Here is a 27,301-nt window from a genome sequence, read left to right as displayed (position 1 = left end):
GCTGCAGCCGGGCCTGTTTATCCAGGCTGCCGGCTGGCATGGGGCGCCAGGTGCAGAGCGCGCCAGCGCTGTCATGGGGACAATGTGGGGCTGCGAGTGCTGGAACTGGGCAGCCTCTGCTCGCCTCACAACCCCCAGGGACCACTCAAGCCAGGTCCCAGGAGTCTGGAGCCAGTTGCCCAGTGGTTACCAGCCTCCAGAGCTGGGGCCTGCGTTCAGATCTTGGGGCCGCCGCCAGGAGCAGCCACCACCACCACCAGGAGGTTCTTTTTCTTGAGACTTAAATCCTGGGCCATCTCATGGGTACCACTCACTTCCCAGGTCATTCAGAGAAGGAAGTGAGTTGAAGTCAACAGTAAGTGCATCAGGTAGGTCTACCGAGCCAGCAGGGTGGGTGATCCCACACACGCCCAAGGCCTCCCTGGGCCTCACTGTCCCCCTCAGGAAGTGATGGGGCTGGAAGCTAGTCAGAGGCTTAGGACCCTCGGGCCCAGGGGCTGCTCCCTCCCCACAGGGTGCAGGAGCTCCAGCTCTGGGACCAGCCTGGATGTCATGTCCCGAGTTTTCCATCCATGGGACCTCAGACGTGGGACGTCAGGCATTGGAGGTCCCCTCTCCACCTCAGTTTTCATGGATGCAAAGTAGGGACAATCGGGGTTGTTAGGACAATGAAATATAATAATATGTGGTTAGTGCTCAGCATAGAGCCAGCCCCATGGTGAATGCTCATGAATAAATTATGTCAGTAATATTTATTTCAGGGAAAAAACCTATTTTCAAGTCAGAACACTATCTATTAAATCACATATTCTGATTTAATTCCAGATGGCACTAAATAACAATAATAACTATAATGCCAGGAGTTAGAAGCCTGCCCCTGCAGGGACCATTTCTTTGCTCTGTGTGCTTCCTGACGGGGACCCTCACTCAGAGCCGACCCTGACTTGGCGGCTCTCGCTGGCTTCCTGGATTTCCTGGTGTCCACTGCTGTCTCCGGTTCAATAAGCGGGTTTAGTCTTCTTATCTGGCTGCTCTGAATGCAGACTCCTGGTTCCACCTACCTTCTCTCTGCACCTAGCCTGCCACCTAGAATGACCTCACCAGTGCCACCATGAGAAAGGCACCTGGTACCTGTTCACCCAGAGATGTCCCCAGGCCCCTGCACCACTGGGGCACAATGAGCCTCCCTCAGAGCTGAGTCCAAGCATTTCCAGGGTCTCTGAATCTCAACGTAGTGCGGAACACTGGCAGGCAGCACCCAGAGGTGACTAGGGTGTGTCCTGGTCATGATGATTTAGGGATTCATCTGCTCTGTTGCAGAACCCCAAGGTCTTGAGAGATGACTGGGGCCACAGCATGTAAAGCCCATTTTGCAGAGGAGGAAACTGGGCACACCTGAGCTCAGTTATATGCTTTGCCCAAGTGGCGGGGCCAGGATTTGAACCTGGCTCCTGGCCTCGACTTCAGACCTCCGTTTCTACCAGCCCTGAAGCCTCAGATGTTCCTGAAAGAAGCTGAGCATGTGGGGGATGGGTCCAAAGCTGGAAAGCAAAGGACTTCACAGAACTTCTAGAAGTGGGGGTCAGGCGTGGAGGAGGTCACTCTGCTTTGAAACAATTGGCTGCTTTCTCCAGCACTTCCTGACCCCAAATGCTGCCTTTGGGGATCTGTAGCAACTGACTTCTCCAGTCCTGTCTACTCTCAGACCTGGGCCATGGAGGCCCACACCCTGCTAAGTTCTAGGGTCCAGATGGTGACCAGAATAGAGAGGATCCCTGGCTGTGGGGAGCCAAAGGGAGAATATGAGTCAACAAGTCAAGCCAGTGACACCTTTACAAAGCAGAAGTTCTCAGAGAGAAACAAGCAGGGTGCAGGAGACAGCCCGCGGGTAGCAGGAACAGCCTGGGCATGGGCTGAGAAGCAGAAAGGAAGCCTCAGTGTCTGGGGGACAGCAGGCAAGGGACACAGCAGGTGGGGATGAGGTGGCACTGCACATACTCTTAAGTTCCACTTGTCCCGGGAGAGCCAGCAGGGCTGCGGTGAGTGTGGGTCAGATGTGGACATGGCCCAGAGCTGCTGGTGGGTTTCACATGTGGCCAATTCCCTGCCCCAGCCAAAGGGCACGTGATGGTGACATCATGGCCTGTTTCTGCCTCCCGCCAGCCACCTCCATCTTTGCGGCATGAATGGGAATCCTGGCTCCGACTCTTAACACCACCTGCTAGTTGAGTGGCTCCTGGGATCACGGAGGGTGGAGGAAAACGGAGAGGGAGGCCAAGGGGTGCAAGGGCCATGGCCAAGGGTCTCCAGATAAGTGCAGGGCCTTTGGCCCGGGGTCATCCTGGCCCTGCACCCTTCATTTATTTCCTCGGATCCTTGCTCAGACCCTGGTAGTGAGCTGCCTGGAATGAAATGTGAAGAACTCCAGATGATAATGAAATCAATTGGACTGTTTCCCCAGTCGTTCTAGGACTGATGCATCATTAATGTTGGTAATACAGTGCCTGTCAGATCACAAACTTCTCAATAAATGTGCAGCTGGCAAGCTCTGATAGAAATTGGAGGCAAGCAGAGAATGAGATTTGGGGCCTTTGATATATGGGGTGTCAGCGGCGCGGTGAAGTTTTTATCAATTTCTGTCACTTTGGGCTTTTGTGCTCACTACATATGTGGTCCTCATGGCACCTCTCTGTGGGGCTGCTCAGATGCTAACTGCCCACCCCAGATGGTGTGAGGAAGGGGAGCCACTGGAGTGGGCCTCAGCCCCCACTTGGAACCTTCCACGGGGCCTCGTTACCAGAGGCTTCTCAGGCCAGTGTGCACAGGCAGGACCTGATCCCTTGGCTCTTTCAGTCAATCTGCAAGGCGCTGAGTGAGTCCATGCCCTTGGGCCCCCAGGTATCCTGATGGAAGCCTAGGCCATAGGGCTGTGGAGATGGTCATCTGGTCGTTCCTGTCTAAGGGTCAAGAGGGAAATGGATGGCTTGTTGGAACTTGTGTCGAAATGTATTTGGCAGACTAGGGGAGGACCTACTAGCTGGGCCCAGGCGTGGAATCCTGGGTGAACCCTAAAGTTTATGAAGGAGGGAAGAGTTTGGCCAGGCTGGATCCCAGTGGATCTGGAGAGAAGGCAGAAGGCTTGGGCACAGCTTAGCAGAGTGCACAGGCCCTGGAGCCAGCCTGCTGGCCTGCCTCCCAGCCCCTGTGCTCACCAGCTGGGCACCCTAGGGCCAGCTACTCAACTGATCCATGCCTCCGTTTGCCCATCTCTTAAATGGGTGTAGGACGTGAAGGACCAGCCACCTTGAGGGCTCTTATGAGCATAAATGAATGACTGTCCACATGACATCCAAACTCACATAGTTGGTCAGACGCAGAGCTGGGGTGGGAGCCAGGCTCTCTAGGGTGCTGTTGGGGCTGGGGTCACTGTGGGCCTTGGGTGCCTGTGTGAAGAAAGAGGCGTGGGGACTTTAGTAAACTGGCCTGTGGGGTCACTGTCATCGGCAAGGATGTAAATGACCTGGGCGTGGGTGGACAAGGAGTGAGCTCGGTCTTTGTTGGTAGTTGTGTGGTGACTGGAGAAGCTCTGAGAGGCCCTTAAGGGATCGGCATGGGGTTCTAGAATTTGGCTGAAGAAGGGTGACAGTGAGTGGCAGATGAGGTAAATGCAGGCCACATTGCTGGCAAATTCCAAAGGAGCTAGAGTTTGGGGGTTCTTGGCTGCACCCTGTCAGGAGCTGCCCTGACACCCACTCTGCAGCCCTGGTCACTGGGAGCCGGAAGGAGAGGAGCACGGGGCTGTAGGGAGGACCTGGCTGGGCACAGGGACCCCTGGCTCCTCTGGACTGGGAGGCTCCCGGTTCCCCCCAGGCTAACTTGGAGGTGCTCCTGCCGCCCAAGGCTCCCTGGCCTTCCTGGGGCTGGTTCTGCATCTGTGTTTACCAGTCAAGAAGGGCGGCTTGCAGGCCCCCTGGGGCCTCAGGAAAGAGGAAGGATATTCGATGAGGTGAGGAAAAGACCCGGGTGCTCTGCCGCTCTGCTCTGACAGCAGGAGGCGGTTCTGGGTCAGGGCCACCCAGGCTCCCTCTGTGCTTCCTTGGACCTTCGTGGCCCCTGGGGGCCTCCTTCCTGCTGCTGAGCTTGAGACCCTGACTTTTCCTGGTCCTGAAATTCCCAGGTGACCTGATGGGGGGCCATAAGTCCCCCTGGCCTAAGCTTGGAGGAAGTGTCCCCTCGGCTCCCGAGAAGCCTTGGCCATGAGAGTGCGGGGGGTGGGGGGGAGGTGCAGGGGAGCTAGAGGCAGAGTGGCTGCGGCTGCACAGGGAGGAGCCACTTAGCCCCCCTTTTTGCTCCTGGTGGGGCTGGTCACGGAGGTGGCTGGAGCACCGTGCTGTTGTGGTCCGACCCCATGTGGGCCGCCTCACATCTTAGCCCCTCTGCGTGTCTCCAGAGCGGGGACCCTTGTGCCCACGGTTTGGGCTGGGTTGGGCCCCCTGGTGCTCAGGACTACGCTGCTGTTGAGTGGCAGTCTCATGCCAGGCCCTGGGTGATCTTCCTGGCCTAACCCAGGAACTCAGAGCCTCACTAGGGAACAGGCCAGCCACTTCCTCCAGCACGAGGGCCTGCTGGGTGGAGACAGGAGCCCTGCCAAGGAGAGCCTCCAGGGGACAGGCTTAGGTCAGCCTGCAGTGGAAGGACATTCATGGGGGGCTTCCCAGAGGAGGTGACCTTTGGGTTGTATCCCAAAGGATGAGTCAGGACTCATCCGAAAGAGGGCAGGGGAGGCATCAAGCCTGCTGAGGAGGGGAGCCAGGAGCTCCCCCCAGGCCCGAGTGCACCCCGAGGGCTCTGATTACCTGTTCCCTTCAAGCACAGTCAGCAAGGAGCTCTGTCAGTGGGTGTAAAATGGAGCGTGATCAGCACAGTGGCTACTTGTTCTTGTCCAGGGGAGAGGACACGAGGCCACCACTGGCTGGCTGGGCACAGGAGAAGGGGCCAGAGCAGTGCTGCAAGTGATTCATGGCTGGGGTGGGTGGCTGGTGGTTGGTAGGGAAACTGGGTGATGTGATGTCCCAAGGGAGTGAGTTCAAGGGCTGTGGAAGTGCCCTTGGCCATGGGTCTTCTGCGTACAGGACTCCTGGCGCTTGCTGACCATGCAGATACTGGCAGTGCACTCAGAAGCGTGGCTGAGAGCCTCAGATCTGAGGAGGATCACGGAGGCTGGACCTTCAGGGCTCCCAAGAGGACAGGAGGCTCTGAAGAAGAAGGATGGAGCCAGTTGCAGGGCACAGTGGCTCACACCTGTAATCCCAGCAATTCAGGAGGCTGAGGCAGGAGGACCACGAGTTCAAAGCCAGCCTCAGCAGATTAGTGAGGCACTTAGCAGCACAACGAGACCCTGTCTACAAAAGGGCTGTGGGTGTGGCTCAGTGGTTAATCACCCATGGGTTCAATCCCTGGTACCAAAAAAATGAAAGAATGGAGCCGGCTGTAGATTGTAAAATCTGGAAGGGGCAAGGAGAGAGGAGGACCGAGCTCTGCCCTTGAAGGTAATCAGGCACACATTTGCCTGTGCCTTCCTATGCAGCCCTGTGTGGCGGGGTGAGGAGGGCGAGGCTTGGCCCTAGGGAGCCACTGACTGTCTGGTGGAGAGGGGGTGCACAGTGCAGGCAGACTGCGGAGCGCACTCTGCTGGAGAGGTGGACACTGAGGGGGTTCCCAGGCCGGGTGGTGAGGGACGGCCATGGGAGACATGGGAACAGCGCTGCCAGAGGCTCGGACTGCCAGAGGGGTGTTGGCAGAGGGGTGCGGCTCCGGAAGCCAGGCCAGTGGGGTGGACTTTGCTCCTGCCTAGGGGCAGCCAGTCATCCAGACCTCCCCGGTCAGAGAGGAGAGACCAGGGGCCTGACATCCTGGGCTGCTGAGGTCCTCACCCAGGGCATGTTTGGTGTGGGAAGGTCAGGGCTTGCTGGCCACTTCCAGCCCCAGGAGGGTGACCAGCCAGGTGCCAACTCTCGGACAGCCCGCGTCTCTTAATGGTGAGGCATTCGTGGGAGCCTCGGTGTCAGGGGAGGGCCTGTTTGCCCAGAGGGAGGGTCCGCTCTAAGCAGGCGACTGGCACCTGCCCCTCCGGTGTTAAAGTCCATCTGGGTGAACCAGGCCAGAGACGGGGGAGGAAGGCGGGTGGCCTGTTGACAGCTGCCCTGGCAGGTGTGCCCTGTCATCTGGCACAAAGACAGCCACGGACACCCAGGGGTTGGCACCCTTTCTCACAGAGCCCCCAGCCCTAAATGCACACACTGAGATGCGCTCTCACCCTTCCCACTGAGAAGGTGGTGGGAGGAGCAGCTGTCAATTACCAGCAGACCTGGACGATTCAGACCAGGGAGGGAAAGTGGCCTGCCTCAGGTCACACTGCAAGTTGGACTTCCACCTGACGTCCAGCCTCCTGGTGCCACTACAGCAACTGAGGCCTTGGGTCAAGCTGGCTGGGCTCCTGTGTGGTGGGGAACCTGGCCACCTTGTCCACACCTCCTGCCATTGGAGGGCCTGTCTCCCAACAACAACAACAAAAAATACAAACAAACAAACAAACAAAACCCTCTGCCTACACAGAATCAAGAGCTTGTTCAGTTTTCCTTAATTTATCTCCTCCTAAAAGCAGACTGTGAAAGTCCTGCTCCTTGTGTGCATTGGACCAGGTCACCCCCTGCCCAAACCGAAGAGGCACAGGGGGATGCGAGGACTGTAGTAAAGTCCCTGAACCCCTCTGACAGAGGCAGAAATCCCAGCTCTGGAAGTGTGTAAACACAGTTATTTTTAGCCCTGCGAGGGCTGTGGGTGCAGCAGCGTGACCCGAATTTGGCTCAGCCCCGGGTCCTGCCCCTCCCAGGAGAGGAGGCTGGCTTTGCCCCCTGCCCCTCCCCCTCCCCCCGCCAGCCTCAGGGCAGGCTCAGTGAGTTCCAGAACCCACTCAGAAAAGGAACTGGGCCCCGGGTGGGGCTGGGGGCATCTCATCAAGAGTGCCCAGAGCCCGGAGCTGAGGCTGCGGCCAGCTCATAGGGACAGGATGTGGTTTTCTGTGAGGCGACATTTCGAGTTGCAGGCGAAAAGCTAGAGCCAAAGTTTCCTGATTTTTTTCTCGGCTCCTTCTCTGCTCCTTGTGCCCTCCTGGCCTGGCTGGAGCCCAGGCCTGGGCAGTCCTGGGAAGGAACTCAGGCCCAGGGGGCGGGAGGTCAGCACCACTGCCCCCATGGTGTGCTCCAAGCACGTGCACACCTCTGGATGTCCCAGAGCCCCTGGTGGGTGAAGCGGACTCCTTTCCAACCTGCTGGGGGGAGGTGGGCGGGGCGCTGAGGAGATCAAGGGCGTGTGCCCCCTGGTTCCTGCGGCCACACTGAGCGCTAATTTTGTAGCAGCCGCTGTTCTGGCCACTGGATGTGAAGCAGGAAGCCAGCCGGAGGATATGCCAATCCTCCCAGGTTAACGTCATTGGGAAGGACAGGGGTGGGAGCACGGTGGAGCAGAATAAGTGCATATATAAGCAATAATCAGCTTGCAGGATGCACCATATAGGAAATCACAGATGGCACGTGTATATTAGCCAGGGACCACCAGCAAGAACCCTTGGAGACACCCAATGCGAGGGCAGGAGGTGGTGAGAGGATAGCAAGTTTGAAGGCCCCGGGGCTGGAACACTCCTGGCATCTGAGGACAGCAGAGAAACCATTGGAGGGGGCCAGGAGCCAAGGGAAAGAAGGCGGTACCTTGCGAAGTGGGTGGGGCCAGACGCACAGGGGGCGGTCCACGGGGATGGGGCGGGGTGAGAAGTGCGCCAGCCAGCACACAGGGAGATGTGCCTGGAGGTGACTGAGGCCTTGATTTTGGGGTCTGACACCTGGGTTGCTGGGGGCAAAGGGCAGTTGATGGGAGCAGTGGAGGGCGGAGGAGAACAGGATTCAGGGGAGGGCAGGCGAGGGGGGATGGCATCCTGCACATACAGATGTTCACCTGCACCAGAACAGGGAGGGGAGTCCAGGGGAGTGGCCGCATGGCTTGCACCAGGTCCCCGGGCTGGCACAGCCCTGCTCCCCAGGCACTCTGCCAGCCTGCCCCCAGGCCGTGTGGGCGGTGCTCCCTCAGGGCCTGGCCTGGGGTTTGTCCCAGTTCACCACGGATGAGGGCCTTGTGTGCCCTGGTGTGGAGGCAGTCCTGGTGGGGGAGCAGGGCTGCAGCCTTGGTGCAGAGGGGTCAAAGGCTTGGCCACAGAGCCTGGAGCAGTGTCTGCTGTCAGCTGGACATGAGCCCTGGGTGTCACTCCCCAGCCTCGTTCTCAGCAGGGTTGACCTCTTATGGTGAAGTACTAGCTGTCCCTCGTGTGCATGGACTCGGGTTGAAGGCCAGAGGGAGTTGCGACACATTTTGGGATTTTCACAGCAGACTTAGTTTTCTGTATTTGGTACCTACCAGTGCATTGTGACCCTGAATATGTCTTCACCCTTCTCAGGGCCTTGGGATTTTTATCTAAGGCCCCAGGATAGAATGGAAGGTCTTCGGGGTTCCCATATAATACACTGCATTTTGGTTATGGAACTTTGGCATTGAGATGGTCGTGGATTTTAGTGTGAGCTACAGAGGTGCCTTGCAGGGCCCTGGGAACAGGTGAATGTGGCATAGAAGACACGTCAAGGACCATCAACAGAGTGAAGTGGGATGGCCAAGCCCTTGTGCCCTCTGGAAATTTCCTTGACTTGACCAAGTCTTACTTGTGCCATCTGCAGATCAGGGGTAAATACACGTGCTGCGCAGCCAGCCCAGCGCCTGGCCGTAGAATGCCTTCGATTTCTGGTGGCCCCTTCTCTCCCTGTCCGTCTCCACTTTGCAGCTGGAATCCAAATCTTAGGGGAGAGTTCTGCCGCTGTCGGGGCTTCCTGTGGGAGCCACAGTCCCGGGCCTGGGAACCCTTCCAAACCTAACTTGGAGGCCGTGAACCTCACCATGGCCTTGGGGACTGGCCCACTGGCTGTGGCTCTGAGCATGGGCCGTAGGTATTGCTCGCAGGGGCATGTTGGGGTGTTAACCAGAGGCACTGCTGAGCTCTGAAGTCCTGCCAGCACCATGTCTTATTTCTCAAAGAAACGACAGGCTCCCACTTCCTATCAGCACTGATGTGGTTGCTGTTGTGTTGTTGTGGTGTGTGTGTGTGTGTGTGTGTGTGTGTGTGTGTGTGTGTGAACTGCCATGGGTTTTAGAGCTGTGGTGGAAAGTGAGGAAAATAGCAGATGCTGGATCCAATTGCCACCAAACTGTCTTGAAATGCTATAAATATTTTCTAAAAGATGAGCTTCCCGTGCCTGATGTGTTAGTTATCTCTTCCCCGAGAAGCTGATTTCTGAAAATTAAGACAAATAACCTCTTAAATCACAGTTGTTAACCTCAGGTGTAAAAAACTGTTACCCCGCCAGCCGCAGGTCAGGGTGACTCTGCTCCAAGTGACTCCGTGTGACACAGACACGGCAGCGCCAACAGAGAGCACCAGACCTTGTGTTCAGTCAGAAGGCCCCCGTCGTCAGCCTGGCCCAGCCACTCACCGCTGTGTGACCGGGGGCCAGTGGGCCAGCTTCTGTGAGCCTCTGTCACCTGTCTCCCACAGAGCTGTCACCTGCCGCCCCCTGGAGCCGGTACGCGTCCCTGAGCCTGCCTGGGAGGTACAGAGAGGTGACTGTCCGTGGTTGACACATGTTGATCAGGACTGAAACCCCCTCTGTCCCCAGGCCCCTCATGCCTCTGCCTGTGTCCAGGACAGCCTCCTGGGATGCAGACCTTCGCCAACATCCCTTTCAACACAGGGCCGAGCTGGTCGGGGGACCAGAGCCCCTGGCAGGCGGGTAACGGCCCAATGGTGTGTGTTCATCCTCCCTGCATTTGCTTTTATGTTGAACCTGTATCTGTTAATTTTGTACTGAAGGTAACTCCAGAAAGTTTTTTTTTTTTTTTTAAATAAATGTATTTCAGCAAAAGTTGTGAGTCGATTTCAAGAAAAATACTGAGCTCCTGGCAATCTGCAGGGCGGGAGGAAATTGACGAAACCAAGGAAGCCAAACCCTGCAGACTGTCCTGCATGTGGTTTCCATCCTCCGCACAGGGGACGGGGAGGGGGTGACTGTGTCCCACACAGAGGAGCTGCAGAAATCCCTGTGTTGGGTCCAGGCTGAGGGAAAGTGTCTCCTGGGGGGGGGGGAGGTGGCCCAGATCCCAGGAGGCTCTGCAGCCCAGCCAGCGCCCACCATGCAGCCCTCTCTGCTCTGAGGTTCTCAAACCTCATGGCAGGTTCCCCGTGCATCATGGGGATGCCCACTGCATCGTGGGCCCCAGAGGGATGGCACATAGCCCTGAAGCTCAGAAAGCCCATGTGCCTCCCACACGCCCTCCCCAGTACAGCTGACCCAGGGCTGGACACAGCGTAGGCGACCAGGACTTAAGAGCGTGACGGAGCAGCCAGGGGAAGAGGCCACAGGACAACCATTAGCAGGGGGTGGGGGAGATCCTCGGGCTCTGTGCACACCTACTGCTCCCTCACCCTCAGCCTCTTTGGGTAGCCGAGTGCCCCCAGATTTTCTAAGACGGTCCTGCTGCCTGATCCTTCATTTCTTGTCTTGCTCTGGGTGGACATCCTGTCTGCCCTCTGAATAGCCATCAGCACAGAGCACTTTCTTCATGGTCAGGGTGACCACTCAACCACCGCCTTCTTGTCTGGCTAGTGGATGGGCAGCCCAACTTGCCCCCATCTTACAGATGAGGATCTAGAGGCCCAGGGTTGGCAAGTGACTTATTTGAGGTCACACAGCGAATTAATGCAGATACCTGGGCTGAACCCATGGGCACCCGTCTCCTGGCCACTTCACCTTCCATTCACAAAGATAACTCAAAACATGTTACGCATTCTGGTATTTAAATCTCACTTATGAGTTTACTTATTCATTCACTTGGAGTTTTTGTAGCCTCGTGGATGAGACTTCAGAAGCCAAATGGTCACGTGACTTCTGGCCACTTTTAATCTCTCTGTGTCTCTGCGTCTTCATTAATAAACGGGCATAAATACCACGTGAGTCCATAGTAGGGATGCTGAGGCTCACAGTGCCTGGGTCAGGAAGGGGGTCTTCTCTCTTCATTGGGTGGGCTGTACCAGGTGAGGGTGGTCAGGAGCAGTTCCCAGTGTAGAAGGGCAGGGGTGTGCACTCAGAGAAAGAGAAGGAGCGCTCCATGGGCAGGCGAGGGCAGAGGTACCAGGCCCCATGGGGGAAGGGAGAGGCAGTCAGGAGGCTGGTTAGAGCAGGGCTTCTCTGGGGGGACAGAGAGGACACCAGGCAGAGATGCCACATGGTGTAGTCCCAGATCATCACAGGGGCTGCCTCGGCCCCGACACATTGCATCACGCACAGCTCCTCTGGGCAGAGGACTACGCCATGCCACCCCTGGCCGCTGAGGCTCTGGGCTGCACTGGATGGGGTGGAGGTGAGCTGGGGAGCAGAGGGAGGCCAGGTTGGCTTATCCCGGGGTCAGGCACAGAGAGTCCTGTCAACTGTTCCTCCTTCGAGGAGCCAGCTCCCCACTGTCTGTCTGTCCAGCTGCCCGCTGGGTTCTCCTCCCCACATCTGTGTGCTCAGTGTAAACAGCTCTCCCCTCCAGGAATCACCCCTGCCCTCGGGCTAGTGCTGACACCCTTTGGCCCAGAGACCCGTTGATTCTGCTGCTGGGGCCCAGCGCCCAGTTTTAATCTCCCCACTCCTCCGTGAGACCCAGATGGTTGTATTATTAATAGTCATAATTAACCAGCATCACAGAGGGTCTTTTTCCTGGACTGCAAATCCCCAGGACAAGAGCCCCAGGAGGCCCTGTTCCCATCCCCACTTAACAGACAGCGTAGACAAGGCCAGGTGCAGGGAGGTGACTTCCTCGCACTGGAGCTCAGTGACTGAGTCCAGTGAGGAACCACAGTATTCCTGTCCAGAAACAGACAGTCCATTCCCTAGGGTCCTGCACACTGGTTTCTGGGGGAGGGGACTATACTCAGGGGTCTCAGATGAGTGTGGAAGAAGGAGGTTAGAACAGGGGAGAAGAAGAACTTAGTGAGCTAGCAAGATGAGGGTCTGGCAGGGGGTCAGGGTGGGAGGTGCCCTGGGCAGAAGGAATGCCAAATACCAATATCCTTCCTCCCCACCACGCAGATGGTGGGCCAGGGCCTGGTGACGGCAGCTTCTCCTAAGTGCCGCGTCTCAGGAATGGTGATTTAAACGCTTGCGGCAGGCTGCTTCCTGATTTATGGGGCCATTGTGGACAGGCCTGACTACACCAGCATGGCGGCCGCGCAGGGCTCCTCATATGGATCTGCAGATGGCCAGCAGCCTCCTGCCTCCCTCCACATCTCCTGGGCCCAGCCCCCACCAGGACTCCTTGTGTGCGTGTGTATGCGAGTGCCCAGGGGCCCACGCCTGAGTGGACTGCACAGGTCAACCATCCACAAGCACAAGAGGATGTTCACATCCTGCTGAGTGGCCCATAGACTGCGTCAGCTCTGCATGCGGGTGTGTGCTGCTCTAGAGCAGATGGACACAGGTGTGCCGGGTACACACACATGTGCCTGCCAGCGCTCTATGGGCTCATGGCCTCTGAGAAGTCTCTGTCTGTGTTCATCTGCTTCTGGATCTGTGGGCTGGGCATCTGCTTACTGCTGTGTGGGAGCATGGGTGTGTCTGTCGGGTGCAGTGGGCATGTACCTGTGGGGGGGGCAAGCATGCAGCCCCCACCTCCTCCTGTTTCTATGGGTGCCTTCCAGCCAACAGCCTTTTGTGCGTGTGCACATGGAGTTCATGCATGTGCCTAAACAAGCAGGCAGGCGTGTGTGCACCATCACAGGCGTCACTCACACACACATGCCCAGTGTCTAGTGTGGCCCAGAGGCCCTGGCCTGCTCACAAGCTCACTGTGAAGGCTCTCTGCTGTCAGAAAGGGAGAGGAGTCCTGCAGGAGGCGGGGAGATGGCCTCGTCTGTCCTCCGAGCACCTCTGCCTCATTTCCATACAGATGCTGGAGGAGAGGGAGGGACCTGCAGCTGCCTCCAGGTCTCCTGGCCACCCCCATGTCTGTCCATCATGTCCTCGAGGCCAGGCCCTGGGTCCCACCCTGGGTCACATGAGAAACGTGGTCCAAAGGCAGGCTGATCAGTGCACAAGCCCAGGCTCTGTCCCTAGTGTGTGGCACCAGGCCATCCCTTGTGAACCCTCATTCCTCATTTTCCCATCTGCAAAATGGTTTTAGCAATGGCCACCCATGGGGTCATGGTGGGGACTTAAGCAGGGCATAAACTCCTGGGTAGGTCACCAGGCCTCAGTTTCCCTTTTTGTAAGGGGAACTAATGACCCTCACTGGCCAGCTCCTAGGACTGGTTTGAGAATCAGTCAGTCCCAGGGGCAGGGTGTGCTCACAGTGTGGGCTCTGAGCATGGGAGACCAGGGCGCCGGGCACGCGTGTGGGCGACATGTAGCCCTGGGTCAGACATCCATGTCTGAATCCCCATGCGCCCGCACACTCCCCTGGGACTGGGTAGACCACCTCATCTTCCTCTCCGTCGGAATCTCTGTAGGCCTGGGGTTCCTCTTCTTTCAAGCAGATGCGTTAATGGTAGTCTCCCTCATGTTGCAAAGGGAGGAAGGATCTAGGAGAAAGGCATAGCAATGGTGCTTCTTACCGCCATGTGAGGGGCCACTAAGTCTGGTCCGGTGAGCACGTGGAGAATGGTGTGCCTTCAGAGCAGGATGCCTGCTGCTGAGGTATCCTCTGTGCTTCTAGATGTCCAGCAGTCCCACTGGAGAAGAATCCAAGCCCTTCCTCAGGGAGCGCAAGGGGCTGCCGTACAGCCAGCAGCCCCAGCTGCAGCATGGTACCTGGGGAAGGAGGTGGTTGGTTCTGATCTCTGCTGACTACTGAGAAACCAGTGTTTGGCACCACCCAGTCCTGCTACGGGGTGGGCGGGGGGAGCTGCGGTCCGGTTACTTGCCTCCTTCAGACCACAGAGGCCCTGAAAGGAGGCCCAGGAGGAAGCATGATGACCCACTGGAGCCAGGTGTGGGCTGGAGACCCCCCTAGCAGCCCCGTAGGTGCTGGCCCAGAAGGAGCCCATGAGTGAGCCCATATGGTGTGACCTCCCAGCCTGTGCCCGCCCCGGCCAGCTGCCAAGATCCAGAAGAGGATGCAGAGGCCCTATCCTGGCAGGGGCTTCAACAGAGAAATGAGGCTCTGGCACCCAGGCCAGGGCAGGCAGAGGGCAGCATGCGGACATGGCCAGGGCTGCAAGAGCTCAGAGGTCATGGGGCCAAGGTGGGCCCAGGTGCAGGGGCAAGAGCGGAGGCAGGCTGGGCCAGAGCCAGACCTTGAAGGACAAAGAGCTGAGCTCACTGGAAGGGACAGCATTCCAGAAGGACACGAGTGTGTGGGCACAGTTTGGAGTCCTTCCCGGGGAAAGGCGGACCTCTCCCATAAGACATCTGGGCAGCTCTGGCTCGGATGGCTCCGGCTCTCGATGACCAGTGGCTGTGGGGTGAAGCAGATGGCCAGCAGGGGCGGAGGGGGGGTGACCTCAGGCCTGAGCCAAGGGAGACCAAGTGGCCCACACAGGCCAGAGCCTGAGACCTTGGCACCAGCTACTCAGAGCTCTCGACTCAAAAGTTAATGATTCATTTGTGGCCAATTTCTGCTGGCGTTTGCCTGGAAATTCCCAAGCCTGCTCCTTCCCTCGGCTCCGGAGCTCTAAGAATACAGTCTCATCTACACTTGGCTGAAAATATCGCACCCAGTATCCAGGGAATGGTTTTCAAAATTACAGCAGGAGCTATGCAGGTTAGCTATTAGGATGAACTGTTTCTGGGTAGCTAGCTGAAACCTGGGGTGGTCAGTCTGTATGCAGTCAAGTTTAAGGCTCACTCTGACCCTGTGTGCCATGTGTCGATGAGAGGAATCCTATTTATCTTCATGATGTCCCCATTTAGTTCAGAACAGATGTGACCAGAATTCAGTCTAGTGCACAACAGTTACAAAGGGCAAACTGGAGCTTGACCCAGAGCAGGACTATGCTGGATAGAGAAATCCCTGGTATATGCAAAGGCCCTGGGCCATGGAAGTCCAGGGAAGGTTGATTGTGGAATGTCTGGGGTATGGAGGGTGTGAGAGACTTCTAGGACTGAACATAGCTCATGAGTGAAGGACTTGGATGGCTTGGGAATTTGGCAGTGGGACATGCCGGTGACGGGGAGTCAGGGCTGGTCCCTGAGCAGGGACAGCTGTATTTGTATTTACTCATTTGGGTCTTGATTCTGCTGGTCAGCAAGCCTTTCTGGGCAGGCTACTCTTTGCTAGCTTGGGTCCAAGCTGTGCCCAGGGCCCTGCACCTGTGTGGAAATCTGAGTTAGAGAGAAGAGGTCATATGTAGCAATCCAAATAAGGGCCACAAGGACCCAAGGGAGCCACAAGGTATGGGTGTGAACTCTGGTCTACGGGAAGCAGGCTGATGGCATCACCCAAAGTCCTCCAGTGGGTGCAGCAGAGGTGCTGGGTTCAGCTTCAGGCTCTCTGTGTTCCTGGCAGGCTCTGGGGACAGACAGCTTGGAGGTTACCTCTGTCCCACCAGACCCACCAGGCCTTATTGAATCGGAATGTGTGTCTGTCATTGTGCAGATGAGCAGAATGAGTCCCAGAGACGGGAGGGCTGGTGGCCGAGGGAGGCAGAGCTCAGGGTCCTGGCTCCTGATTCCGGCTCACGGCTGCCCTGTCCCACTCAGCCGCCCATTTCTGCAGCTCTGGGTGCATCCTCCCAGAACCAGCCAACGGAGCAGCCCCATCCTTGGGGATGAAGCATCTGGGAGTCTGGGGAGGGGGTTCCTTTGTGTCGTTCACAACTTTGCAGATTTAATTTCCTTGAGGATGCCTTGACAGTGCCCGGCGTTGGTGGTAAACAACTGCTCTCCCCAGAATGTTTGCCTGTGACAGCAGCTTTCCCTGGCGAGGGTGCTACCCGCGCTTGGCAGGGCCTCTTGGGCTCCAGCTCCCAGCTCGGGCTCCAGGCGAGTGAGGGCTTCTGCAAGGCTTTCAAGAATGCAGAAGCCGCCGTGGGGTGGGGGCCTCTGCGCTCCCTGCTGCTGCGGTGGCCTCAGAGCCTCAGATGGCCCCTGGTTGGGGATGGTCCCTGGGTGGTGAGGTAGGGCAGGATCAGGTGTCCTCTGGCTCCCGTAGCCCTGGTGCCCAAGTCCTTGGCCCGGCTCAGGAGGAGGAGGGAGCCTGTCTCCCTAGCGCAGCTCTGCCAGGCCTGTCTGTGGCCGAGAGCAGGGGTGCCTTGGCCCCGTAGCCTCTGTGGCCTGCGTCACACTGGCTTAGGTGTCCTGAATTAGAGCCAGGAAATGGATCTGCCATGTGGGGGGCGGGGGGGGGCTGCTGCCCCAGGAGCTGGGGTGAACCCTGACCCTGCCTGTCCACACCTAGGTGGTGCTGGCCTCACACATCCTTCCCCTGGCCTGGATTTGACCATTGCCTAAAGGACACACTGAGGTCACAATCTGCTCTGTGTTGCACCCTCTGGGCCCGGCCTCCCATCCCACTTGGTCACTAGCGGCCATTCAAGTACGCTGTTGACAGGAGGGGATCGGGACCCACGCACAGCTGTGCCCGTTCATGCTGCTCGGCCCCAGCCCAGCTCTTTCCCGTAGAATGCCTTTCCCCATTTATCCTCTGGACACTTCTCCCTGTCCAACCCAAGAATTCACCCAAGAATTACTCCTCGGGTGAAGTCTTCCTTAGCAACCAACCACTCCTCCCGTTGAAATTGTCCCCTTTTCTCAGAGCCACCTCTCCATGGACCTCTATTAATGACACTGTCACAATGTAGTATAATCACATTTTCTTGCAAAGCACTCCCCCATTAGCCCGTGAAGGCCCGGAGGCTTGTTTATCTGTGCATCCTGCAGGCCTGATATATAGTAGGTGCCTAATAAAAGCAGGCTGGATTTAATTAAGGTAGTTCCTGAAGGCGGTGTTGGAGTCTCCTTTCCTTAATGGGAAGAGGGAAGGTGGGAAGGTGGGAGTGTGCTCGTGGAGAGCTTGACCTGCCCCTGTTCCCTGCCTCTGACCCCTGGGGAACACAATTGCTGGGGGTTAGGGGGGCCCCCACCCCACTTCCACCCCACCACCGCCTTCCCTGCCAGCAGGAGCCGGCTCCCCGGGCTGCCCAAGTGATCACTCTCCAGAAAACACCCCAGTGGAAACTGCATGAATGATTGATAAGATCTGAGAGCTGTTTAATTTTTTCCCCCTGTTTAATGGCTATCAATAATTTAATACGCTCTCTGTATGTTTTTAAGAAATAGCACCCATTTTGCCGTCTCCGGTTTAGCTGGCTAAATGATTTAAGTGTTGGAAATGTGCTCAGAGGATGGAGGTGGAGGGAGTTGGAGAATCTGGAGGCTGCTGGGGTTGGGAAGGGGGGATGGAGGAGGCGGGCTCAGAGTCAGCCACAGCATCTTGGCCTGGGCGAGTGCGTGTGTGTGTGTGTGTGTGTGTGTGTGTGTGTGTGTGTGTGTGTGTGTAGGTGGGAGGGAGGGGGAGGGAGGGAAGGGGCGGGTAAAAGCCAGCGCCTCTCTGCTAAGAGCAAGATAATTGCTTTTCCGGGGCCTCACTGAACAGCAACTGAACAGCTGTCGCCACCACCCCCCCCCACCATGCTGAGCTTTTCTGGATGGCTCTGGGGGCTCAGGGGGGCTAGCAAGGAGCTGGGCTGATTTCACCATGGGCTGAGAATCCCCCTTCCCTTGACTTCTTTGCCCCCCTTCTAAAGCTTTGAAATCATTTGTATTTTAATGATGCGGCCGCCCAGCTGGCCAGAGTCTTCCAGATGGGGTTTGGGTGGCGTGGAGGGGGAGACTCAGAATCACTCATCTCTGGGCCCACAGGGACCTAGAAGGTCATTCGCCAGTGCTCCCCCAAACTTCCCAGACGCAGGGGATCACCTGGGAGGACTTGTTAACAATTTAAATTTCTGGGCTCTCTTCCAGGCCCACAGGCTTTCATCCTCAGGGGAGTGGCCCGGCAGGCTGTGGGTTTACCAATCAGCCGGGGCGATTCTTATCATCGGGGGAGTCCAGCTCCCTCCTAACGCCCACAGCACCCAGAGTGCCACGTGGCCACTCCCTCTGGGCACTGGGCGCGCAACCCCGCACCCTGTGAGACCCTAGATGCTCCATTCTGGAGCTCTTCCTGATGCTAGGCTGTGACCTAGCCAGCTCCCTGTGCACCTGCTGTCACCTCTGCTTCAAAACAGCCACTCTCGAGGGACCTGGTGTCCTTCCCTCACCCAGCCTGGCCACTCTGTGCCTGGGCTGGGCTTCTGTTGAGCAGGGAGCTTTCTTTCTTAGTAAAGACAGGGGACTGGGGACAGGGGGCTGTGGCCTCTGTGGAGTGGATTGGCGTAGCTGTGACAGCCTGCTGCTGACCACGAGCCTCTCAACCCAGTGGGGACCCTGAGGAAGGCAGAAAGCACTGGGTCTCCGAACCCCGTTGGCCTGTCAGAGCTCAGTGTCCCCACCGTCTTCTTCGGAGATGACGGTTAGGGGAGCCAGGTTGGAGGAGTCCCACCTCCACCTAGGCCAGAGCTGGACCTGCGAAGAGCGGGCAAGAGGCCTAAAGAGTCCAAGCTGAGGCCCTGGCATTGGGGGTCAGCTGAGACCCTGTCCCAGTCACCCAGGTGAGGCTGTGCAGGGGGGTGGGAGAGGATTCCTGAATCAGTATATGGAAGGATTTCGGTGGACCCCGTGTCTGGGTCTAGCCTGACTTCTTTTCGGGAAGTTTGCATTATTTGTCACAGAGTGGAGCATTGCATGATGACCCATCCATTTTGCCATCTTATTTTAATAGATAATTCCGGGGGGGGGGTAGTGTCCTCTACAAATTGGAGAGCCCCGTGTCCACCTGTAGACCTTCTTTTTACGTGAAGTTCAGCCTCACCTTGGTCTCTGTAGGAGGAGTTGGCCAGGGAACACCGGCTTGGTGCTGATAGGTGACTCAACTTGTGATCGCCAGTCCCCTGTGTCCCTGGAGCCTGCTGTGATCACCACAGCCTGGTTGTGGGGTCTTGAACCTGGGGAAGAAGAGGCCAGGTGCTGCCTAACCCTGACACAGCGTCTGCTTGGAGACCTCCAAGAGGTGGGGAGACAGAAGTAAAAGCTGTAAACCTAGTAGAAGATGGGCCTGGTCACAGAGGATGCTGCGGGCACAGGGGCAGATAAAGTGGGGAGGTAGTCAGGGAAGGCTTCCCAGAGGAGGCACTGCCTGGCTTAGGCTTGTAGGCTGGTGGGGAAGGGAAACGAGAGATGTGAGGGAGCGAGGTTGGGCAGAGAGGAGAAAAGTGAGGCCGACAGGACTGGGGATGGGTGGAGAGGCAAGGCAGAGCGGCACCTGCCACGCCTGGGAGGAGAGCCTCGGAATTTGTTTTGGTTTTAGCTACTATTGAAAAACATCCATGTTGTTATCTGTGTGGAAAAGATCCTATCCTACATGTAGAGCACCACAAATCGTCTGAAAGTGACCATCCTTTGTGTAACCCTCATGCTGTCGAGAAATAGAACATTCCAGACCTATGCTGACTTGCAACAGCCCACTGCCAATTATCCACGGCTGCCCAGCAACGCCCCAAACCGAGTGGCCTGAAACAGCCCCTTATCCAATCTCACAATTCCCTGTCTGCCTCGGGCTCCTGTGGCTGTGGTCTCCAGTGGAGTGGAGGGTCGAATGGCCCCAGTCACACCTGGCGGTTGGTGCTGGCTGCTCCCTGGGCCTCAGTTCCCCTCGGTCCTCCAGGAGAGCTAAGTGGTTCCTTTCTGTGGCCTGTCTGTTCCATCAAGGTCAGAAACGGCAGGACCTCTTGTGGCCCAGTCTCCGTATGTCACACCATGTCACTTTTGCCGGATCCTAACTGTCAAAACAAGTCCCAAGGCCAACTGAGATCCTGGGGCAGAGAGCCGACTCCGCCTCTTGATAGGAGGAGCCACGAAGTTGCCCTGGCTGGACTTAGTCGGCTTGAGTCATCTTGCCTGTTCTTGACCTTGGTGTCAGTGGAGCTCAGGAGCGTGTGCTCTCCTGCCTCTGGCCTTTTAAACCCATGTCGTGTTTGCGAATTCCCTGCGTGCTGCTGGATGCGGCCGCGGACCCCTCCTTCTCAGGGCTGTGGGGTAACGCGTGGTGTGGGTTCATCAGTGTATCCACCTGTGGTTGGGGCTGCTGGGGAGTCCTCGGGCTGTTCTGTGCGGCGCTGGCTGGGAACCCTCTAGGTGCGTCTTTGGTGAACGAGTGCGTGGCTTCTGGGGAAATGGGGTCTCCGGGTGGTGAGATGGGCAACCGGGTAGGAGGCACTTCCACAGTTTCCCAAGGTGGCAGGACTAGTGTAGACCCCGCAGCAGTGTTTGGGGGCTCAGGAGGGGTTTTAGAAAGATTCCCAGCTCAAGATGCCTCTGACCCTGTGCAGCTGCAGAGACACTAGAAGGGGCTTCTTGTGATGTCCCCTCTGACCACCCCAAACCTCAGGCCTCCAGGCTGGGGGACGTGGGGCCATCAGGTGGGCCTTTTTCTGCGGCACTTTTCCAACTCCTGGTCCTCTCGTTGCCTTGTCTCTGTTACCTAGAAGTCGCCTTTCACGTCTGGCCTGACCATCCACAGTCAGGAACCCCCATGTCTGCAGACATAGGATCTGGGGAGACGGACCCTGACAGCTGCTGGCGGTGGGCCAGGCCGGGAGCAGGTCCTTCTTCTGGCCTCATCTGTGTGTGACACGGGACCATGGGAGGAGCCGTTCCTCTATCTTGGCCTCAGTTTCCTCACTTACAAAACGACAAAGCAAAGTATCGGCTTCACCAAGTGTCTATCCTCTCGCCAAACTGACCCGTTCCCTGGGCTCTGACAGCGAGAAGGATGGGGGATGCTTTGGAGGCCTCGGGGGGCTTCCTGATGTCAGGCACATGGCTGGCCCACCCTGTTCAGTTCACCTTCCTCCCACCACTTGCCGTCCACCCTCACCAAGCGGCTCTGGTTCTCACTAACTAGACCTCATTCCTGATGTCCAGGGGCTCCGTCCTAAGAGGGGAACGAGCTTGCAGAAGCTGGAGGAGACAGGCCCAGCCAGGCCCAAAGCTGGCCTGGGGGTGAGCAGAGAAAGCAGGGCAGGTCCGAGGGGACCTGCAGAAGCATCTGGGCAGGCTCTCAAAGGCCAGTGGGGCTTCGAAGGACTCAGAAGTGTGCCCCTGGCACGCCAGAGGTGGGCTCAGGAGGCTGTGCTGTGCTAACGGCTGCTGCTGTCACGCAGGGCAGTGCCACTGGGGCTGGGTCAGGGCATTGAATGTGAAGTTTGGGAGGGGGTGGGCCAGCTTGGTCTACCAGGAGATGGCCAGAGGGACCAGGCACATGGGATCTAGAGGTCGGTAAGGGACTGAGGGGCTGCCCCTGGGTTCGACCCTGAAGCTCACTGTCCCCTCTCCTCTCTCCCATAGGACTCGCAGTGACTGTGTTGGATAGAGCAGGGCTGGGGCCGCCGTCCCCTTCACCCGCGACCTGAGTCCTGGTCCATTGGCAGAAACCTCAGCAGGTAAGTGGGACGGAACGGCCCCCGGGTCTGTGCGTCTGCCAGTGTGTGCTGGACGGGGAGCACGGGGTGTCCCCAGAGCGGGCGGTGGGATTCAGAGGGACTGGAGAGCCGGGAGAGAAAGGGGCTCAGTGCCAGTTTCCACTTCTTCCTTGGTCTCCCAAGCCAGGCAGTGGAGGGCAGGGGGGCCCTGGCCCCAGATGGGGACGTTTGCTTTTATTCTGTTCCCAACTCCCAGCATAGCCTTGGGGAGCCCGGTCCCTCCAGTGCTGAGCGCCTCGGGTTTCTTATCGAGTACATAGAAATGATGATGATGGTGATGGAGATTATGGTGATGGTGATGCCCTCTGATGCTCGGGTACTTATCTATCTGGGTGTGCTGGGTCCTGTGTGGTTATGACCTTTCATCTTGGTGACCTCCCCAGGAGGCGCTAGTTATCATCATCACTATCGCGTAGGTGAAAACCTGAGCCTTGTGGTCAGGAAGTGACTTGCCCAAGACCATACACCAGGCCAAGCCGGGGGTTCAAGCCCAGGTCTGTGTGCACCAGAGTGCCAGGCGCCTGAGCCCTGGCCCACCCTGCCTCTGGCCTTGCCCCCTCCCTGGCTTCTTCTTGAGAGTGGGGATCAGGACGTCATCAGTGTCCTCAGAAGTGCTGGGTCCCATTCTTACTTAAGGCGAAAGGACGGACCTCTGCCAAGGCTGCTGGTTGGCCTGGGGGTTGGTCGGGACTCAGTGGATGCCGTCCAGCTTCCCCCAGCCCTGGCCTGTGAGGTCCCTCCGAGGTGATACCCAGAGTCCCCTCTAGAGAAGGAGTAGGCTGGCTGGGTAAGGCTCTCTCCATTTTTACCCATCTTGTTCAGTTTCCTAAGTTTGCATTAAGCACTTACTGTATGCAGGCACCACGTGCAGGGAGAGGGGCCTGTCAGACTGTCCAGCCAAAGCAGGGACGTCCCTCTACAGTGGTAGACAGGTCTCGGAGGTGAGAGGGGGGAAGTCTGGTAGATGACCCAAAAGTGAGTCACAGTGTGGGGAGAGAGGAGCAGTGGCTGAGTGGGGAGCCGGCAGGAGGAGGAAGGAATTGGCACAGGGGATTGTGAAGGGCCATCAAGGCCAGGCTGGGACGTGGGTCCCGGGGGCAGCGGGAGCCATTGAGAGTGGTAAGTCGGGGGGTACTAGCCACCATGTGCTGGAGTCTGTCCCTTTGGCGGCACTGGGAAAGTCATTTTAAAGGCCTCTCTGGAAGCCAGGACACTAGTGGGCTGTCCCAAGGACGAGACACAGTGGGAGTTCAGAGAGTTTTGCTGGAGCCAAAGTGAGAAGCACAAGGGACTGGGGAAGGGACATCAGAGCCTCTGCAGCTGCCGATGCTGGGATGAAGGCAGGAAAGCTGCGCAGTGTGAGATGGAGTTTGACCTTGGAATTCTGAGTGGGTGGGGGAGGCTGCGCTCCAGGAAGGCTTCTTGAGGAGGTGGGGCAAGTGGTGGCCCAGAATTTCCTGAGGGGGCCGAGAAATACATGAGGAAGAAGACAACCTGGGTGACATTGCATTTTACAGGGGCCTGATGTTCTCATTGAAAGTGTAGATAAACACACAAATGTCTTCCCACACACCCAAGGCCTCCCTGCCCAGAGTCATGGCTGTGTGCAAACAGACAGAGGTGTGCACCTGACCGCGTACTTGCAAACATGCCTGCACATGTGTGCAGACGTGTCTACATGCACACAGGCCTGATTGGCCTCGCGCACAGGTACGAACGCAGATGTGCAAATGCAAGCTCCTTCACATCCATGTCAACATGGTGCCGGGCGCCAGCAGCTCTGGGCCAAGGCTGAAGCTCTGTGGGTGCTGACCACGTGACTGAGCAAGGCCCAGCTTTTGCCTTCCACCCGCCCCCGGGGCTTCCTCTGGAAACAGGAGCGCTCCCCCTCTGCTGCCCGTGAGTGGTCATGAGGATTCAAGATGGAGGCTGCTGGGAACAATTTCCGGTGCTTTGCAGCTTCAATGAATTGGAGTCATTTTTCTCATAAGAAAACGGGTCATGGGTTCAGTGGGACGGTTGTAGGCACTGCCATGGGACATCTGTGGGGTGCTGTCCTTGTTCCTCATCCCCTGGGGACTCCATCCAGGTCTCCTGGGGCCTGGGCACCCTCTGAATCATGGCACAACTGGTGACCGTGCTGTCTTCTCCAAGACAGTGGGGTCTGCACCATTCTTTTTTTTTTGGCACCAGGCATTGAACCCAGGGGTGCTTAACCACTGAGCCATATCCTCAGCCCTTTTTTTTTTTTTTTGTATTTTATTTAGAGACAGGGCCTCGTGGGGTTGCTAAGGCTGGCTTTGAACTTGGGATCCTCCTGCCTCAGGCTCCCCAGCCTCTGGGATGACAGGCGTGCGCCACCAGGCCCAAGCCGCGTCATCCCTGCCAGTGCCTTTACCTGTGGACTCCTGGGCACTCGGGGGTCCATGGCACTGAACTTTGGCACACCAATCACGTTAGACTGGCCCACTGTTGACACGCTTTCTGAATCCCCCCTGAGAAGCCCAAGAGGGAGGCCTCACAGAATCCCGCAGACAGGAAACAGATACAGCACGTTAGGTGAGTTTCCAGGACACCTGCTCAGAAGTGCTGGGCTGGGTTCATGGCCAGGCCACTGGCTCTCAGGGTTTGCGCTCTTTAATCCAGTGATCTCCCTCCGGGCACAGGCCCTCTTTGCTGATAGGGAAACAAAGAGGTTGGGCCACAGAGCCAGGAAGGGCCAGATCCAGGATTAGTGCTCATTAACCCCACTGCACCCCTAGATCCAATCCCCACCCTCCTTCCTGGAGGGGCCACTTTGAATTGGAGAGGTTCCTCAAGAAGATTCTGGGGTTACCTGGGCTTTCCTCCTGGCTCAGTATTCCCCGGGCATGTTTGTCCTTTTCTTGCAAATAAAAAGATGGGTTGTCCTCTGAGGCCTGCTGTCTAGCATGATCTAGAAACTTTTCCTCTGAGACCCCTTGGTTAAAGTGTCGTTGGGATTGTCCTTTGGAAACATGGCCAGCAGGAGGCTTCAGGGTCATTAGGAGTCCTGGAATAGCCCTGGGGGAGGCAGGTGGGTTCCCACATCCGTTAGCAGGCTCTTTAATCTGCTGCAGTGACACTGCGCGGACCCCAGCACAGCTAGCAGGGATTAGGCCTGACCCGGGAGGTGACAGTTAGCTGGGCCTTAAAAGAAGAGGCAACATTTGCTAGGTTGATGTTTAGGGAGAAGGAAGATCTAGCAGTGGCCCCAGTTCTAGCAATGCCCAGAGAAGTAAGAGTTCATTTACAACCCTTTGCGCCTGCACCTGCCCAGAGGAATCTTCTAGAATCAGGACCAGCTCCATATCTTGGGAGGCCCTATGGAAAATGAATGCAGAGTCCTTTGTGCACAAGTTACTAGGAATTTCAAGATGGTGACAGTAGAGTGGGGTCTTTGTAAGCTTGGGCAACTATCCATGAAGCTAGTCTTGTGTGGAGTGAGCGTAGTAGTCGTGGGATTAAGTGAAAAGAACCATGTTGTGTGCAGCCTCCTCCATTGACCTAGAGGCTAGGCAGCCTGGGGCAAGTGCCCCTCCGCTCTGTGAGCCTCGCTGCCCCCGGAGCATCGGTGTCCGCCTCCCTGCAGCCGAGGCTTGGTGTGGCCAGCTTGTCCCAAGCAGCCAGGATGGAAACTTCAGCTAGGGTGAGATTGCAGCCTTTCCATCAGGCATGGTGTCCAGGACTCCCCTGGCCTGCCCCTGTCTTCCTTCCAGCCCTTTCCTGCATGTCTTGTGCTCTATTTTTCGTGCTTTTCCTAACTCACCAGGCCAGGTAGATGTGTGAGGAGTGGGCTGGGCGTGGGTTGAGGCCGGCTGTGTTTTATTTGCAGAGCCTTCTGTCATAACTGCCCCCTGCCTGTTCGTCTCGCTCTTCTTGGCAAACTCACTCCCATGGGCTGGATGCCAAGGAGCCTTGACGGACTGCGGCTCCTCCTCCAGGTACCTTCAACGGCCCCTTTCTCTGTGGGGCTCTTGCCAGAGCGCAACCCCCTTCCACATTCCATCTGACCCTCCTCGGAGCCCTTGAGAGGCCCTGTTCCCATTTACTGGATGGAAAACAGAGGCTCAGAAAAGTGCAACCCCCACTCCAAGCTCCTGGGCTGCACGTGGGACGGGGTGTGGATGGGGACAGCAGAGACCATACCTGGACTCCACCCTGGGACAGACTCACATTCCAGCCCTCTGGGGAGACTGGCTTTTCCCTCCTGTTAAAGGGCTCCAGCCTCTGGTCCAGGAGCAGTCCCAGGTACCTGGGTGACTGAGGGGGGCCTGGTGGGCCTCTGAGGGCCAGCCAGGTAAAGGAGGTAGGCCCCCAGCCCTGCCCTGGCCTGTGGGTAACGTGGCTCGGTTCACGTTACCAGGCGGCGGACAGCCAGGTAAATGGGGCTCCAAAGCCTGGGGAGTCACACACTCGGCAAGGAGAGAAGCCCGAGCTGGTTTGGAAAGTAACAGCCAGAAAAGGCTGGACGCAGAGGACAGAGACCCACGTCAGGAGAGTGACCAGCTGTTCCGGGTAGCTGGCACTTTATAAAAGGCACTCAAACACTTGGTGGATAAATGAGGGGACACTACTGTGACTCGGGGCGCAGGCTCTGGGCCTGGGCCTTGGGGTGATTCCAGTCCTGCCACTCCTTTCTTTGCGGCCTCAGATTAGTGACAAGCTTTCTGTGCCCGTGTCCATGTCTGTGAAGGAGGGAGAGCAGGGCCAGCCTGACCACTGTGAGGAGGTCACTGAGGTCCCTGGGCAGGGCGCACGGCAGTGCATGGAGCACGGACAGCAGTCTGCAGCGTGCAGACAAGTGGCGGGCATCACTGTGGGCTGCGTGGGGCTCTGTGGTCACTTGGAGCAGGCAGGGACATAGTGACATGGTCATTTAGGAAAAAATGGTGGGGAAAGCAGGGCTGCATTTGGGTCCCCTAGGAGCTGGTTCCAAACAGCTGCCGCTCAGCATTCTGCAGGCAGCCCGGGGCGCGGGGGGCGCCCTCCTCTTCTGCTCCCCCAGCCCCTGACACGCGGCCTCATGCTGCCAGCTTGCAGGGCCATCACCTGTCAGTCAGCACCCTTCAGGGTCACAGGGGCAGGTGTGGGGCTGGCTGCTAAGACCTTGAGTGCCAGAGCCCACTCACAGAGGGCCTGGCCGGGCCCAGCCTAGGGCTCCAGGGTCCGCAAGTGGTGCGCCTGTCACTCCCGGGCGCCAGCTGAGAATGCGCACCACCCTCCCCCCGCCTGGAATGTGTTGCCTAGAGCCCAGGCCCCTCTGCTGGCAGCCCCAACTGGCCACCCCCACCCCTGGCTGGAGCTGCAAATAGTCCACGGGCTGCTGCTCATTCCTGCCTGAGCGGGGAACGCCCCTCTGGGGCAGCAGGGTGAGGCTGCCTCTGGGCAGGCCTTCTGAGCGGGACTTACTGAAGCCTCAGTCTCACCTCAGACCTGCTGTGTGACTTTGGATAAGTCGCTGTCTCTCTCTGAGCTGTTTATTGCTCAGAGAGGACAGGTCAAGGGGTCACAAAGTGCCGTCTTCAAGGGTGTCAACAACCCGGTGAAGCGGGGTTATACTAGGGGGAC

General features: G+C 57.6%; 3 long non-coding RNA genes across 5 annotated transcripts in view; 2 read left to right on the top strand and 1 right to left on the bottom strand.

The window, feature by feature from the left end:
* Positions 1-27,301, top strand: part of LOC144375240 (uncharacterized) — a 103,989-nt gene that overhangs the window by 22,956 nt on the left and 53,732 nt on the right. For both annotated transcript variants that reach the window (XR_013434826.1, XR_013434822.1), the window contains exon 2: positions 21,579-21,673. This is a non-coding gene — a long non-coding RNA (uncharacterized LOC144375240). The remainder of the gene's footprint in view (positions 1-21,578; positions 21,674-27,301) is intronic.
* Positions 383-10,019, top strand: LOC144375241 (uncharacterized). Of its 2 annotated transcripts, none has more exons than XR_013434828.1 (2): positions 383-6,038; positions 9,653-10,019. It is a non-coding gene; the product is annotated as an uncharacterized LOC144375241 (long non-coding RNA). The 2 variants fall into 2 exon arrangements; XR_013434827.1 differs by having other exon boundaries at positions 9,465-10,019.
* LOC144375242 (uncharacterized) lies at positions 18,931-20,114 on the bottom strand. The gene is made up of 2 exons (XR_013434829.1): positions 19,844-20,114; positions 18,931-19,177 (listed from the first exon to the last, which is right to left on the bottom strand). It is a non-coding gene; the product is annotated as an uncharacterized LOC144375242 (long non-coding RNA).

The sequence above is a fragment of the Ictidomys tridecemlineatus genome, chromosome 1 (genome assembly GCF_052094955.1).
Source record: "Ictidomys tridecemlineatus isolate mIctTri1 chromosome 1, mIctTri1.hap1, whole genome shotgun sequence".
Lineage (NCBI taxonomy): Eukaryota > Metazoa > Chordata > Mammalia > Rodentia > Sciuridae > Ictidomys > Ictidomys tridecemlineatus.
This window is presented reverse-complemented; position numbering and strand designations above follow the sequence as displayed.